Raw genomic sequence first — 16378 nt, 5'->3', positions numbered from 1 at the left:
CTCCCAACAGCCAGACAAGAAGCCAGAGGACTGTGGCCCTGGCTCTGGTTCCGACTGGAACTCACAGAGCAGAGCAGGTGGAGACAAGAGAAGGGGGACACAAAAGGGAAAATGAAAGATTTGCACAGGGTGAAAGGTAAATCGTTGAATTAAAGTAACTTAAATGGCCTAAGTCCATACCCCGAGGCACTCCTATCATTTTTTTCATCCTAGGAAGATATTCTAAAAAAATTTCTTCAGGTTCTTCATAATAAAAAGTTATTCTTCAAACTTGAACTTCTTTTCTACCCCTTACCGGACTGCCCTACGTACCTTCCTAGAGTTACTGAAAGAAGTAACCCAGTCCTCAGGAGTTCGTCCACATTCCTGGAAATGAGAACTTTGCTCAGGGCCTCAGGATCTGGACTCTGACTCCATTTTATGTTAATCTTCTAACATTTGAGTTTCTGTGGTTTTTGTAACAAAAAAATCTTCTCTGGTCACAACACTTCTTTTTTTCTTTTTTTAATGAACTATAGTTGATTTACAATATTGTGTTAGTTTCAGATGTACAGCAAAGTGATTCAGTTATATATACATATGTGTATATATATATACACACACACACACACACACACATACTTTTCAAATTATTTTCCATTATGGGTTATTACAAGATATTGAATATAGTTCTTTGTGCTATACAGTAAATCTTTGTTTATCTATTCTATACATGGTAGTGTGTATCTGTTAATCCATACTTCTAATTTATCCCTCTTCCTCTTCCCCTTCGGTAACCATAAGTTTGTTTTCTATCTCTGTGAGTCTCTTTCTGTTTTGTAAAGAAGTTCATTTGTACTATTTTTTTAGATTTATTTCCTTTTTTTATCAAAGTGAAAATAGTTTCATTTCCTATAATTATATAATACATGCTTATTATAAATAATGCAGACAATATTAACTTTTTAAAAATTTAGCAAAAATTTACCTTCAGTCCAAAAACCAAGGGATAATAATTAATACATCACTGTCTATCCATCCAGCAGTCTTCATTATACACACACACATGCACATACACACATGTGAACACACAAATAGATACTTGTTTTTCAAAGTGGGATGATTTACAAATTATTTGGATTCCCTCCTTTAATCATTCACAGAAATTCTTTTATAGGTACATAGAACTTAATAGTCTTATGATAATATAGCCATTTTATTTTATGAATACCATAATTTATAGCATATAATAAATTTTACAATATTGAACATACAATTTCTGATTTTTGATATTCTTTACTATTACAATGTGACTATGGCCTGCTTGTATATATATGTTTGTGTTTTTATCCCTGATTTTCTTAGGCTAACTTTCTAGATTTAAATTTCCTGCTAGAAATTTTTTATTAAAGAAATTTCTTCCATTTTCCACAACTGGTGTTCTTTCTGGAATGCCAGTCCTAGGTGATGTTTTCAGTTTGGACCAGATTTTATCTTATCAACAGACTGTTCATTAATACAACAATAGTATTTCCACTATATATTTATTGCTCTCTTCCGGTAGAAATAAGAAACTTCTTGAAGCTAGTGTATGTAAAATTGAGACGTATTATGGTGCTACAAAGGTTTTTCCTGTGATCCAAGCTCAGAGTTATAGTAGGGCCTTAAGAACAGAGAGAGTTGGAGAATAGAGGGTTAAAAAATAGGGAAATATTTTGTGTGCATATGCTTATTCTTGCCTTCTGTAACTGTATAAATCTGATTAAGGCTTGTCTTCCTCAGTTAACCATTCCTTTTATCAACCATTTTTGTTCCATTGAAAAATAATATTGGTAGTCCCTTAGTCCAATTCCCAATTTCCTTAGGAAATTGGCAAATTAATTGGATCAGTTTGGGTTTGAATGCTCCCTAATGATCTTTCTCAATCCATGAGTGGTGAGTAGGAGCTGGTAACATTTACAAACATGGCCACTAGAAGCCCTATTGCTATAACCATGTGGATTGTCGTAGACAGTATGATAGACAGTCTTAAGACAAAGGTGGATGGGCAGCCAAGCCAAAATTAAAAGTAATAATTGGAGACTCCAACTTCTAATAATGGACAGAACAACCAGGCAGAAGGTCAGTAGGAAATAGAAGACTTCAGTATCACCATGCACCAACCAGAGCTAACAGATACCAATGGAATACTCCGCCCAAAAACAGTAGAACACACCTCCTTCCCTTCCCAAGTATACATGGAACACTACTCAAGATAGGCCACACGTTAGGGCATGAAACAAACTTCAGTAGATTTGAAAGAATTGACATCCTACAAAGTACATTCTCTGACTACACTGGAATGATCTTAGAAATAAATCAATCATATAGAAACTTGGAAAATTCACGAATATGTAGAAATTAAGCAACCCACTCCAAAAAATGGTCAAAGAAGAAATCACAAGGAAAATTAGAAATTACTTTGAAATGAATAGAAATGAAGATACACATACAAAAGATAAGGCATGTAACTAAAGCAGTGCTTAGAGGAAAATTGATAGCTTTAGATGCCTACATTAAACATTTATGGTCCAAATGGAAGCATATTACCTGTGCCTGAAACACCTTCCAGAGTTCGTGATAAGACATATAGACTTGCAGGTATGTGGAAAAAAGCACCACAGTATGATAAACTAGAGGCGAGAAAGTTAAGTCTTCTAAGGTAGAATTTCCAGTAAATGCATTTCTGGTGAGTTAAAATGGATTAAGAGGCACGTTATTGAAAAACACAACTCATATTTTGACCTTTGAATCAAAACAAGAGACAGAAGCCAAATAAACATTTTGGCTATTTTCATTAACCAAATTTAATGACGATACATAATATTAACCTGATAACTGGAGAATGAGCCCCCATTATATAGAAATAAACCTTGAGTTTAAAATGTTTCCACTTTCATGATTAACAAAGGGAGTAAATGCTACTTTTGTTTCCTGTGGGGCCACAGTGTCACTTTGTTTTATAGTTTTCCAGTTGCATTATAAGAACAAGGTCTTCCTGTTTCATTTGTTTGGAAAAGGAGTATCATATTACAAAAATCTATTTAATGTGTCAGGAATTTTGTTAAGCACTTTTATACACATTTGTTCACATCTTTGTCTCATTATCTCTTCTGAGACATCTATTATCATCATCACTACAGAAATTAAGAAACTGAGGCTGTGAGAAATTAATGTACCCAAAGTTATGGCCTGTATACGGGGAGCTGGAATTAAAAAAGTCTGACACAGGCAAGCGTCTACTTTTTCCATTACTCCAGGCTGTCTGTAATCTGCCACCTCCATTTCTGCATTTTCCTGAGAGAATCCCACTTCGAGTCCTTTTAGCTTGTACTTTCCCTTCAAATTATCTCAATGGCAGCACATAAGAAAAACTTTTGAATTGCTCTTTTTATTGCTTCAATTGCTAGAGAAATTTTGTGTTCTACTCATTTTAGGAGAATGATCATTGAAGGATCAATCTGATTAAATTTGAGAAATAAAAGTAATGAGAGTTCCTCAAATATATTATTTTGTCTATTTCTATCTGTCTGAACCTCAACAAGATTTAAGACATTTAATTCACATCTGTGAAAGCTCTAAAGTGCTTCAAGTAATTTTACATACATTGTCTCATTGTGAACTTGATTTGATCTGCCTCTAATCTCACCTTTTTCTCAACAAGTAACCATCCACACTTATAAAAAAACCTGATTAGTTTCTTGTATATTCTTTTTCATTTTTAGGACATATATATTCTTTATATCACTACAGTGGTCAAAATTTAGCTCTGCAACTTGACTTATAAATGTATGTATATAAAAACCAAAACACATTTGTTTGTTTTATGTTTTTAGACAATTGATGTTCCCCTGAAAAGTGCTACATGTGCTTGTGTGCTATTGGTTGATTGATTAATGACAATACCAATGCATTCTATCTATTTTGTAAATTTCAGGACTTTTACCGGTTTATGGTGGCTGGTTCACTTTGAATGAATGATGAAATTGCCTTGCCTACATGAACCACATAAAAAAGCCTGTAGGTTAAAAGGGAGATTCACCTGAGCCGGATAATAGCATTGATTTAAGAGTAAATTTATCCCTTTTCAGTCTTTAATTTCCAATAGCAAGTAAGTAACTATTAGACCTTGCATCCTTTCCTCTCTCCTTCTCTGCATCCTTTTGCCCAAGATAAATTTCAATTATATGAACTATTTCCTGTTGCTAATCACCTTCTCCAGTCAGTATTCTTTAAATGGTCATTTAAGGCTGAGATGAGATCTCTGTCATTTCTGAAACTAAGAAAATTTGAAGCCAGCCCATTAACAGAACAGGAAATTCCCTAATATCCTCAGGATATGTATAGAAACCTATCACGGTTAAATACAAGAGGAACTAACATCTCCTGGGGATATTTATTAAATAAACTTACCTAAATACATCTGACAAATACATTATCTTTCAAAAAAAGTCTAATTACTAGGAGCCATTTATCGAATTAAGTGACCCTCAAATGCCCTAATTTTTCTTTTGAAACTTCTCTATGAGAATGAATTTCCTAATAATGAAATCAGCTTGCTAAAATGGGTACCAAGATAATCAACTCATTTGTGCATCTTTTATATTTCCTATGTTAAATAAAAGCATTCAGAGGAAAAAATAATTCAATCCCTTAGGAATAAAGTAACGTTTCCTAAACAATTGTTCACAGAAAATGAAAACCATTATTTACTCCATTGTTATTTGTGACAGCTGCAATAAGATGAATGAAGGAAACAAATACTAAACAACATGAATTATATTTGTAAAGGAATATTTCAACTTTTTCCCTTTAAAATTGCAAAAACAATAACACAGTATTATTCCAGATAATAAAACAATTATTATCTCATAAAAGGAAGAAGGCAACCATTAAAATATCTACCTATAAAATGAAGGCCTGCTATGGCACAACTTGCTCTGTATTGGAATTCAGCAAAATGGAGGCCCATTCGAGGAGCACTAGTCATCAGACCATTCGAATTACCTTTTGATATTGAGTCTCTTCAATTCAATCTGTCATTAATTTCTCCTTTTCTGTACAAAATCACTCCTTTCCCCCCAGTCCAGGCTGACCTATGTACGTAATTGTTTTCCATACCTGCTATTTTTTTTTTTTCCCTTCCTTTGGCACTGTTTGCTCATGGCTTGTCTCTGTGTTTAGAATACTCTTCCCCACCTCTCCTTGGTCTTGAATCACAAGAGGCAGTTCTCGAGAATGAGAAGATCAAAGATTTTGAAATTTGGAAGAAGTGGCCTTGAATCCAAGCTCTGCCTCTTACTAGCTGTGCAATAGTGGGAAGGGTAAGATAATAGGAGCAAAATGGAGTCACTTATGCTCAGCCCCATGTCACCAAACCAAGACCTAACTTTATGACTTCAGGCCTCCTTGAAATGGAATCTTAAACCTGCCAGCCAGGAAATCACCTTATCAGCACTAGTTGGGTAATCTGCTGGACAGACCCCTGCTGTCCCCTAAAGGAAAGTAACCTTGCAATAATCAACCCAGTTTTCCTGCCAAGTATAACTTCCTTGTTCCAGCTCCCTCTGCCTGTTAAAGTCCTTTACTTTGTACAGCTCCTCGGAGTTCCTCCTAGATTAGATAATTCCTGATTCATTGAATAAAGCCAGTGAGATCTTTAAAATTTATTTAGTTGAGTTTTGTTTTCTAACAGAAGGAAGCTTTAAATTGAAGTTTTGTTATTTGTAAACTGGCAATGTATTATCTGTCTCATGGGATTGATCTGAAAGTTAAATGACATATCTGATTTTTTAAAAAAAAGTCCACGGGATGGGAAGTTCTCCACATACCCTACACCCTCCTTAGGATTTTTTGTAGCAATTATAGCCACAGTGATCTCTCCTTTAGACCTGCCTCTCAAAGCCTGCCTCCCATTTGGCCTTGTGAAGTCAGTCAACTTTTAAAGTTCACTGAAAAACAATTACTGAACACTTGCTAAGAGTTATACTCAGTGTTAGATGCTGGTGAGGACAGCAAAAGTAAACACAAGAATCTTGTGATCTACGTTGAGTGAGGGTCTAGTAATTTGGACTCTGCTGAGCTGCAAAAACCAACTACATCTTACCCTGAATTGAAGCAGATATAAACAGTAGCTTTGAGGAGGCAGTTTTAGTAGAAGATAAGACTGTGACCCCAAGATTTTCTCCTGTTATATATTTCTGTCAGCCAGCAACACAGATCAGCTTATAAAGATTGCCTTCTTTCTAAAGCCTGTTCTTTCAAATTCTAAAGGAAGCCACAATTGAGTTGAGAGAAGAGGGAGATTGGAAGGGCAAGAGGCCAGTATTTAAAAGTTTCAGGCTCCAAACTTCTAGAAATTTTGCTCATGGAAACTAGCACCAGAAATCTCCTGTAAGCAAAGAAACCATAAAACTGACCTAGAAAAATCTGTGATGACTTCAGTTCTGTAGTGACCCTCAGGAACCCAAGCCTCCACTAGCAAGAATCAGGCTGCAAAGTGCCATTCCCAGGAATGCCAGACTTCCCTTTCTCTCCCACTTTGATGTGGCCAGAGAGAAGAAAAAGACGGAAGAAACTTCTGGAAATAGAATTAGGGGTACAAGAATCAGGGGCTGCCAGATGGAGCTGACTCAGGGACTGAGTCCCTGTCTGGGCAGGACTCTTCCCAGTTTCTGTCCAGCAGGAGTTGATAATTCCTGTGGACCAGAGATGACTATGCATTTCTTATTCTTTCCTCTTTTGGAGAAAAGTTCTTACTAAATTATTATGTTAAAAACTACTGTTGTCCTGCATCTGTGACATCGTCAGTGTTGAGTTTGTGAGCATGTGTGTATATAGTGATGGCGAGCAGATTACTTTCCCTTTACTTCATAGATTCCTGTTCAGGAATCTATGAAGATTATGGAGAAAGATATCTCTCAGAGATCCTGGACTCCGATGTGGGTGCAGGGGCTGGCTGGAATTTTGTGCTTGTTTCCCTTGGGCAAAATGTGAATATATGTTTTTAAGAAAAGAAAGATGAACATCTGATATTTTGGTGGTCAAGGAGGCAGGTTGTGGCAAAAACTGCCGGTTGTCCCCTGATGTTCATTCTTCTTACTTTATTCATTTACTTGTTTATTTTTATTAATACGTTCATTTTTGCAATGGTAACTTGATTTTATATCTCAGCTTCTTTTGAAGCTAGCAGAGGTGATGTGTGCATTTAGGATATGCCCTGAAAAAGAAAAGAACTCACTTTTGGTGTTTATTTTCTTGTTGGGTAGAATGTAGACATAATGGTAGTGAACCATCTTAAGCCTTGTGGATGAGGGAAAATTCAGAATTTGATGAAGCCAAAACAAAAACACAAACACAAACAAAAACACAAACAACACAAACACAAACTGCATTGGAGTTGGACAAATACCTGTGGACTGCCATGAGAGGGAGGGTGAAGGAGGGGGAAAGGCAGACGGAGAAGGAACTGGGGGAAATGGAGAGAGAGAAAGGGAGAGGGAGGGGAAAGGAGGAGAAAAGAGATCTATCTTGTAAAATGCTTGTCACAGTTGGTATTTAAAATCATGCATTGGGTTAGTTTGCTCAGAGCAATGCCTCTCAGCAGGAGATGATGCTGGCTCCCAGGGGACATTTCGCAAGATCTGGAGACATTTTGGGTTGTCTAGGGGCTGGGTGCTATTGTCATCAGGTGAGTAGAGGCCAGCAATGCTGGTAAACATCCTACAATGCACAGGAAAGCTCCAACTACGAAGAACTAGGTCAACCCAAAATGTAAGTAGTGCTGAGTTTGAGAAACCTTGACTTAGGGAAAATGTTGATAAAGTTGAGAAGAAGACCTAATGTTGAAATAAAGGATCAGTTTGCCTGGGGCATGGAGTAATGGCAGAAACAAAACTGGAAAATCAGGCAGGTCCAAATCGTTGATGTTCTTGTAAGCCACAGGAAGAAGCTTAGACTTTATACTAAGGGCAGGGAGAAACTGGGACTGAAAGGGGGCTTAACATAACAGAATTTGCATTTTAATGAAACAAATTTGGCTGCAGTGTGCAGGGTGACCTGGAATGAGCAGGTCTGGAGGCCATTTAGCCCAAGTTTAAGACAGAGTTATCCTGGGAGAGGGCAGTGCCGCAGGAAAGGAGAACGCAGCAGACAGGTTCAGGGGACTTTCAGATGTAGAAGCAAAGTGTTTGGTGATTGTTTTGACATGTTGGTGCGGGAGAGACAGGAGTCCAGCTTGGACTAGCAGCACAGAAGTGGCACTCACTGAGAAAAAAAAATCTTTTTTGTCTTGAATGTTTTCTCCAGTATTTTGGAGACAGCAATTAGGAGGCAAGGAATTTAAAATGAAATCATTGAAATCATCACCATATTCCTATAGGTGTTTGGAATCGGGGAGGAAGGCACTGCACTGTTTCTCACATGTAAGGGAATGAGAAAATGAAAGTCATCTCTGAAGAACAGTCAGAAACTACGGTCCTGGGGACTAAGTTCTGGTCAGCCATTTCACTGAAGATGACCATCTTCTACTCTTAACGAGTCCATTCCGTCACACTGAGGGATGGTGTTGGACTGCAATATTTAACTAGAGTTATGTGCCCTTCTTCCCCATCTCCATAATTAAAGTTGAAGTCAGAAGTACTCCCAGTGTTCCAGGCTGCTTGCATTTCAGTTGCGAGGGTTAAATACTTCTTGGCAACAATAAACAACTTTCTTCAGGTCTCCAAGAGCCTCTATACCAATGATAGAAACAAAGTTTGCAAATTATCCTTAAAAAAGATATGTTATTATAAAATTAAAAAAAATATATATATATATTAAAAAAATACATGGGCCAACTGACTCAAGCACCAGCATATCAGCCCTAGTTCCGGGACACATATTAAGAATTTGTAAATGCTAAATGCAATAGGTACACATAAAAAAAAAATACTGTCCTGTGAGATTGGAATTTGTATTTAAAGTCTATAATAAAATTTCAGGCCTTATTAGGATCTCTCAGAATCAACAGTCATTAATTTTAAGACTATTAATTCATTATTGATAAGATTATGAAAGGAAAACTAGATAAGATAGAATTTTTAAAACTCACTAAAGAACTTTTATTAAATGAAAATTTAAAAGCCAGTTAAAAATTAAATGATTTGATATTAAATATGGGGAATCACAACCTAAAAATTGTGACTTTGAAGCCTAAATAATTTAGATCATGATATTCTAATGTGAATTTTTTTGATTAATTCACAAACGGCTTATCTCAAAATGTGTACAGTCTTTTCCATTATTTACCTGGCATGCTTGTATTACTCCTAATTTTTTAAAAGGCAGGTAAAAAAAACACAAAACCAAAAAACTCCAGAATGGATTATTGTTAGAAATGAACTATGTATACTTTAGTATTTAACAGCTTAAAAATATTTTTTTCTTTGGCTAATACTTTAAATTCAATTTTCACAGATACAGTGTGTCTAGGAAAATGAAAAGCTTAGGACTTACACTTATGAGTATTTTATGATCATTTAATATATGATATTGAGTTTACTTGAATACATTTTCATTACAAATTTATACTTTAATACAGTCTCTTAACTCAGCATATTTTACCCAATAGCACACTGAAATTCACAGAAGTTTCATCCAATAGAAATGAAAATACAAAAACTTATTTGCTCCCTCTGCTGGAGAGACGGATGTTAATTTAAAGAGACAATGTGATTTTGAACTCTGGAAAGCAATGTGTATATTTTATTTCTCAGACTCAAGGAGTGGCTCAGTAAGTAAATGTAGTGGCATCTAGAGAGGTAGAAATGAAGCACATTTACTAAGGCACATTTTATTTTAAAGGCTAAAATAAAAAGATGCACTTCTGGAAAATGTTAACTGGAGAATGAAGATTTAAATGTTTGTTTCTAAAGCTGCTTTTAATATTTATTGTACAGGTTCACTTCCTAGAATTACCAGTCTATTTCTAAAGATAGAATGACTGTTTTGTATTCCTTTATAGATGGTGTGGACTCTTGAGTATTATATTTGTAACATCAGTACTCAAGGAAATAAAATGAGATCTTGTGTAATTTTTAGGATTTAGGATATTTTTATTTTTCTGGTTTTTTTTGGGGGGGGTTGGAATTAGGTTTATTTATTTACTTTTTAATGGAGGTACTGGGGATCGAACACCTGGACCTCCTGCATGCTAGGCGTGTCCTCTACCACTGAGCTACACCCTCCTCCCCATCTTCTCCTTGTTACTCAAGTAATCTTTAATCATATTTTCTGAATCAATTATTGTGAAAGTGTACTATCACGTCTGACAGTATATCAGCTTATAGATATAGTAACAGTAATAACAGTTAACATTTATTGTGCCCTAAGTGCTAAGAATTGTGCTAAATTCTTTATACCAATTATTTTGTTGAGTCATTTCTCAAGTTTGTGAGGGTTGGTATCAAAACTAGAGTTGACTTTCTGTAGAGGTTGGCTTAGATGATTGTGGGGATAAGATACTGTCCTGAAAAGAAGGGGACTGATTTGGATTTGGTGAACTACTTGGCAATGGCCTCCTTCACCTGTTGGACTCCTCAAATTCTGAGAACCAGATTTACGCCATCCTAGGCAGGATGTCAGAAGATTCCTTTTTAGAGAACTGACCAGTGCAAAAAACAAGACCTACAGATGCTGACATTTCAGGTTCCCTCAATGAAAAACAGCTCCGTCTTTTCACCTCATTTTGAAGTTTACCGGTAATAACCACTCCCACCCCTACACACCTTGTAAGCATCAATTCAGGCAGGAATCATCAAATTTCCAAGAAAACTTTTAATATGAAAGACTGGGGCCAAAATAAATGAAGTAAAAAAACAAAAACAAAACAGAATCTAGCCCCATTTTACAGAAGGAGAAACTGAGGTCTAATACATAAGGAACTTGTCTAATTTCAAACATCTAATAAATGGCCAAGCCAGGATTTTAAACCAGATTGTCTGATTCCAGACTGGAGCTGAAACCTGTAATCATTATAAGATCTGAATGATGTCTAGAGAGAAATGTCACCTGAAAATTGAATGACTGTTTTTAAACCAATAAATATCTATATACGTTACTACAAAGCTGCCATTTCTTCCTGCCAGGCATTATGTAAATACAAGTAGAAGTAAAATGCAAGTGTATGGGGGCACTCCTTGCTCTCTTGGACTGTAGCAGAGAAGACAACCTGACAAGGCTGGATGGGAAATGGCATGAGGGGCTTCTTGGTTAAGAGGCTGCATTTCAGTGCCGATTCTCTAGGTCAGAAGGTCAACATTTTCTCAGGTTTTCTCATCGTTGAAATGGTTGTGCCTCTTGCAAGGAAGTCATAATAATAAATTTGAAAAGATCTGCATGATGCGCTGAGCCTTACAACGTGGGATAATATGCTCTATAAATACTCAGTAAAAAACCTATCAGCCCAGAAGTCGACTTGATGTGTAGCTATACTCTTGTGCATCACGTATGGTAATGGAATAGAAAATTACCTGGAAAAAAATCTTTTTACACTGTTAGAAGAATCATTTCAATGCCCTAAAGCTGAAGAATTTTGAATTAGAGCGTTAACACCTTATTTAATGGTTTGAATACTGACCTTCTCACCAATTTAAAGGAAATGTAATAATGCATCTGCTGCTTTTTGATGATATAGTCAAACTGTAATGCAGGACCACTGAATCCAGTGCTAAATGAATGAGTCAATACTTTCTAAAAATCTTAGCTGATGATTGCTGACTAATTGATGGATATGACCAATTATGTATCTGATTCTGAATGACTCATACACCTGCTAAACTGAGTAAAAACAATGGTATGGACATTTTAATTGTGACCATGCAACACATAGTTTAAGATGTAGAAACTATGATAGTTAAATTGATTAATTAGTGAATCATAAGCCAATTGAGGTCTATACTTTTAACATTCGCAGGGTAACAAAAAAAAATGTCCAGTGAATTTTGTACTCTATATACATCCTTAAAAACATAAAACCAATTCCTCAACCAGAACATAGTAATTCTATTTCTAATACCAAAAAATCTCCAACAAAGTGTGATAACATTGCACAGAAAAATCTCTTTTGGAGAAATTGCACTGGCAGTATTAAGACTCCTTCAAATGGCCCAATGAGCATCAGATATATCTGCCACATCAATTCAGGAAACTAGAGCTAAAAACAAGATAAAAATAGTTCTTGCCACATTGTTGCAGAAAGGGTTGTTTTACAGGACACAAGAGGCTTGTCCAGGGCCATGGAGAAAATTATGTGTGGGGAGTATTTCAGAAGTCCCATAATAAGGCTGTTGTCAGAGGCAAAACAACCTGTATTCTATTAATATGGTTTTATTTTTATTTTACAGTCAGTGTGGCCTGAGGAAATACAAGTGTATTTGTACACATTATGTTGCACATGAGAAAATGAGACCCAAGGAGGTTGTAACTTTTTTAATAATGTCACCAGTCTTATTGGTAAAAATAAACTGTAAATACTAGTTTAGAAAAAACATTCTTTAATATAGTGGATATCATAGTTGAGAAAGATCTGGTGTTACAGATGTCAGATCAATTCAAAGAGGCTATGTCTGTGAAGAAGGAATAAACCAAGAACTGATTAAATAAATTATGGTGCAGCCACACAATGGAATATTATGCAGCTATTAAAAAGAATATAGCAGGTATATTCAAAAACACTATAGCTAAATCAAAGTGGAATTCAAGAATATGTTCAGATAAGCCATAGGAAGACAGGAAAAAGAAAAGAGAAAATAAACAAAACAAAAATTAAAATAAAATGGAAGACTTAAACCCTAAAATATCAATAATTTCATTAAATATGAATGATCTAAATACACATTAAAAAAGCAGAGTTTGACAGAGTGAATAAAAATTATCAGACTACATTCTGTCTATAAGAAATTCACTTCAAATATAATGAGATAGGTAGACTGAAATTAAAGCAATGGGAAGATATATACCATGCAAACATTAATCAAAAGGAAGCAGGAGTGGCTATATTATTATTATTAGCACATGTAAGGGAAGGTATATTGTGTATTTGGGTTATAGAGTGGAAGGGTAGATATTTTAAGACCCTTCCCCTACTTAATAAGAGTATTTTATTTTAGCTCTCTTGCCTGTTGGCCTCTCATGTAATGTTTCATGACATAAAATGGTTGGAGTGTCTTTGATTTTACTAAAACCACTCCCCCCACTTTTTTTTTTTTTAAGCAGATGAGGAAAATGAGGCTCTGAGGTATGATGTGAAGTGACTTTTGCTACACTAAAAAAAATTTGGTTTCCAGGCTTCAGTACTCAATTAGTTTTGTGTAACAAATAACAAATTGCCACTGACTTAGTGGTTAAAGCAATGCGCATTTTTCCAAAGTATCTTTGGGCGGAAGTTCAGGGATGGCTTAGCTGGGTCCTCTGCAAGGCTGTATTCTCATCTGCAGGCTCAACTGGAGATAGGTCAGCTTTCAAGGTCACTTGGATTATGGCAAAATTCATTTCTCTATAGAAGTAGGATTCAGGTCAGCTTGCTTCTTCGAGGCCAGTAATGGACAGAGAGGGACCCCAGCAAGACAGAGGCTACATTCTTACGTCATCGTGTATATCCCGTCACCTTTCTTATATTCCATCGGGTAGAAGCAAATCACATTTTCTGCCCACACTTGGGGAAGAGGATTACACAAAGGCATGAAGAGCTAGAGGTGTGATCCCAGAAGCCATCTTCAAATCTGTGCCCCACCAGCACAATACTGTTTCACCTGCCAAAAATATTAGTAGGTAAGAAGGGCACTACGGTAGTTTTAACATCTGTCTAATTAAAAAAAAAAAAATCTTCCTTTTTACTCCACTCCCTTGAACCTGGATTGGGCTTAGTATTTTATTTCTAACACACAGAAGATGGTGGAAGTTGATGGTGTGTGACTTCCATGAGAGAAGGCACCGTGATCTTCTCTCTGCTCTCTTTCGTGGATTACTCACTCTGGGGGAAACCAGCTGCTGTGTCACAAGGACATGAAAGCAGACCTGTGGAGTGGTCCATGTGGCAAAGAACTGAAGAACCTGTCAAGAACCAGAAAGGGATTTTTGCCAACAACTATGTGAGAGCTGGCCTTGTGCTGACAGCTCTGTGGGTCAGCCACTTCCAAAGAGAATTCTCAGGCCCCAGTCAAGCTCTTAGATTTCTTTACCCCTGAGAGAGGCAGAGGCAGACCACTCAGCTGAGTCACCCCCCAAATTCCCGACCCACCAAAATCGTGAGAACCATACATTCTATTACTTTGACTTACTACATTTGGGGGTGATCTGTTACTCAGTAATAGATAATTAAAATACACACAAAGTGCTTTATTGTCTGGTTTTATATCCATCAAGGAACCTCCCTACTGTAAGCTCTGTTTCTGATAGATTTTTTTTTATATTTCTGAAAATCCTCCAGAAGTCAGTCGTTTATTTTTCTGTCAAGTGTCACGAACCCAAGACAGAAATGTCCACTTCTGTTTGCATCTAAGAATTGTTTGTAGAAAAAAACTGAAATGTCTATGCTATGTCCTAAAGCATTGATTGAAGAAGTAATTTTCCCCAGAAAAGGCTGTGCTTTTGTTAACATTCATATCTCCGCGCTGACTTAAACCTTTCCCACTCCATATTCCAGGGAGTGTGTCCTGCAGAGAGACGTTCCAAAGATAAAGTAAGAAAGATGAGGACTTCTGTTCTTGGACTGTTCCAGGTGAGTGAAGCCTCAGCATCGGAGCAAATGAATTTGCTCAAAGGCTTTCCTCAGAGAAAACAGTCAAAAGATCAAATCTTCATAGGGGACTGTAACCCTAACGGACTTTAAAAAAGTGAGGTGCTCTTAAAGAAAAGCTTGTGGCTTATCCCTGCCTCCAGCTGTGAGCACAGGAGCAAAGCAACAGAGAAGTTCATAGATTGGACTGGTTTTCTTAATGGGACTGAAATAATCTGGATGAAGTGAAAAAGAAACTCTCTTTATTGGGGCTGAAGTTAAAGCAGTTTTTTTTTTTTTTTTTTTTTGCGCTTATCAAAATAACTAGCTTTACAGTTGGATGTCAGCTCTGTGTAGCAATCATTCCTTATTACTCTGATCCTCGTGGTTTTTTTTGTTTTTTTTTTTAATCTGCTCTGCATTTCACTTTTATAGTTAGGAGCTGATTAAGCCATGGTAGAATACTTACACTTCTCTACTTAAAAAATTATTCCGTAATGCTTTTTTCCCCCCAATGCATCCATTTCACAAGTAGCCTTATTACTTCTCCTTTGGCAGTGGTGTTTCAGTGGTCAAACTGAAGTCAACTAATGTATATTCCACGGTAGGAGGAGGAAAATGCCTATTGGCTTAATTTAATCCGTATTAAATTGTGATATTTGTGCCTTAAACGGGTAAATTTACCTAGGTTTAATTTATCAAGTGTCCTGAAGCAGGTAAATAACAGCATGAGGCCTGATGTATCAGAGGTGGAATTATAATGAGATCAGTAGGTCAGTCCTCCATAAAATTACGTGGGGTGTAGGAGAATCCAGACACAGCAATTACCCTGAGCAAGGAGAAGCAGTCCTGGAGACCGTGAAGCAATTAGTCAGATTTACAATCTCAGAGGAGAGAAGGGAAAATTACTTAGGTTAAACGCAGAAGCATCTTAAATCATCATTACACCGTATTGATCTCAGTTGAAAGTGACTGGTTAGAAATGCTTGGTTTATCTTTACCATTATATATTCCCATAGTGTTTGACTAACACCAAGAGTATATAGTTCGGCATTTGAACAATAGTAAATTATAAGCACGGGCTTTTGCAATGAGTGCATGTCTTTTGGAGGAAGAGTCTTAGAACATTTAGGAGAGTCAATGTTGATCTATAAGCTCGCTGTATTTTTTAACATTCCTAACAATACACCAAAGTAAAGGGTGGGCAAATACATTGACAAAGAATGAAGTGTACATGGCAGTGGTTTTAAGTGAGAAACAGCCTGAACTATGTTAACTAGTTTTACATCAAAACATGTCATTGTCCGTTTACTTACTGAATGGTCTTGATTGTTTCTGACCAAGTTTATTTTTTTAAAATTTAATGCCTCTAAAATAATATAAAAGAGATTTTGGAATATGTACCCCTATATTGAAATATCGACTTTATAGTCAGTAGAACAACTGAGAAATGTCTTCTACTGATTTGTAAGAACAGACTTGTAAAATGTCAAACGGTTCGTATTAGAGACATCTGACCTATCCAATTAAAATTTGGGGTTGGGGAGAGGAACATAAAATCACCCTGGTTTGTCAGTGAACTCTACACTTGAATTTGTCTTAGCA

The 16378-nt window shown here is 36.3% G+C and overlaps 1 long non-coding RNA gene across 3 annotated transcripts in view; it reads left to right on the top strand.

Moving 5' to 3' along the window:
* The window catches only part of LOC123617383 (uncharacterized), a 293513-nt gene that overhangs the window by 204230 nt on the left and 72905 nt on the right, over positions 1 to 16378 (top strand). For all 3 annotated transcript variants that reach the window (XR_012511747.1, XR_012511748.1, XR_012511749.1), the window contains exon 2: positions 14702 to 14776. This is a non-coding gene — a long non-coding RNA (uncharacterized LOC123617383). The remainder of the gene's footprint in view (positions 1 to 14701; positions 14777 to 16378) is intronic.

This window comes from Camelus bactrianus, chromosome 14, assembly GCF_048773025.1.
Source record: "Camelus bactrianus isolate YW-2024 breed Bactrian camel chromosome 14, ASM4877302v1, whole genome shotgun sequence".
NCBI lineage: Eukaryota > Metazoa > Chordata > Mammalia > Artiodactyla > Camelidae > Camelus > Camelus bactrianus.
The sequence above is the reverse complement of the archived record's forward strand: the minus strand, read 5'-3'. Positions and strand labels throughout refer to the sequence as shown.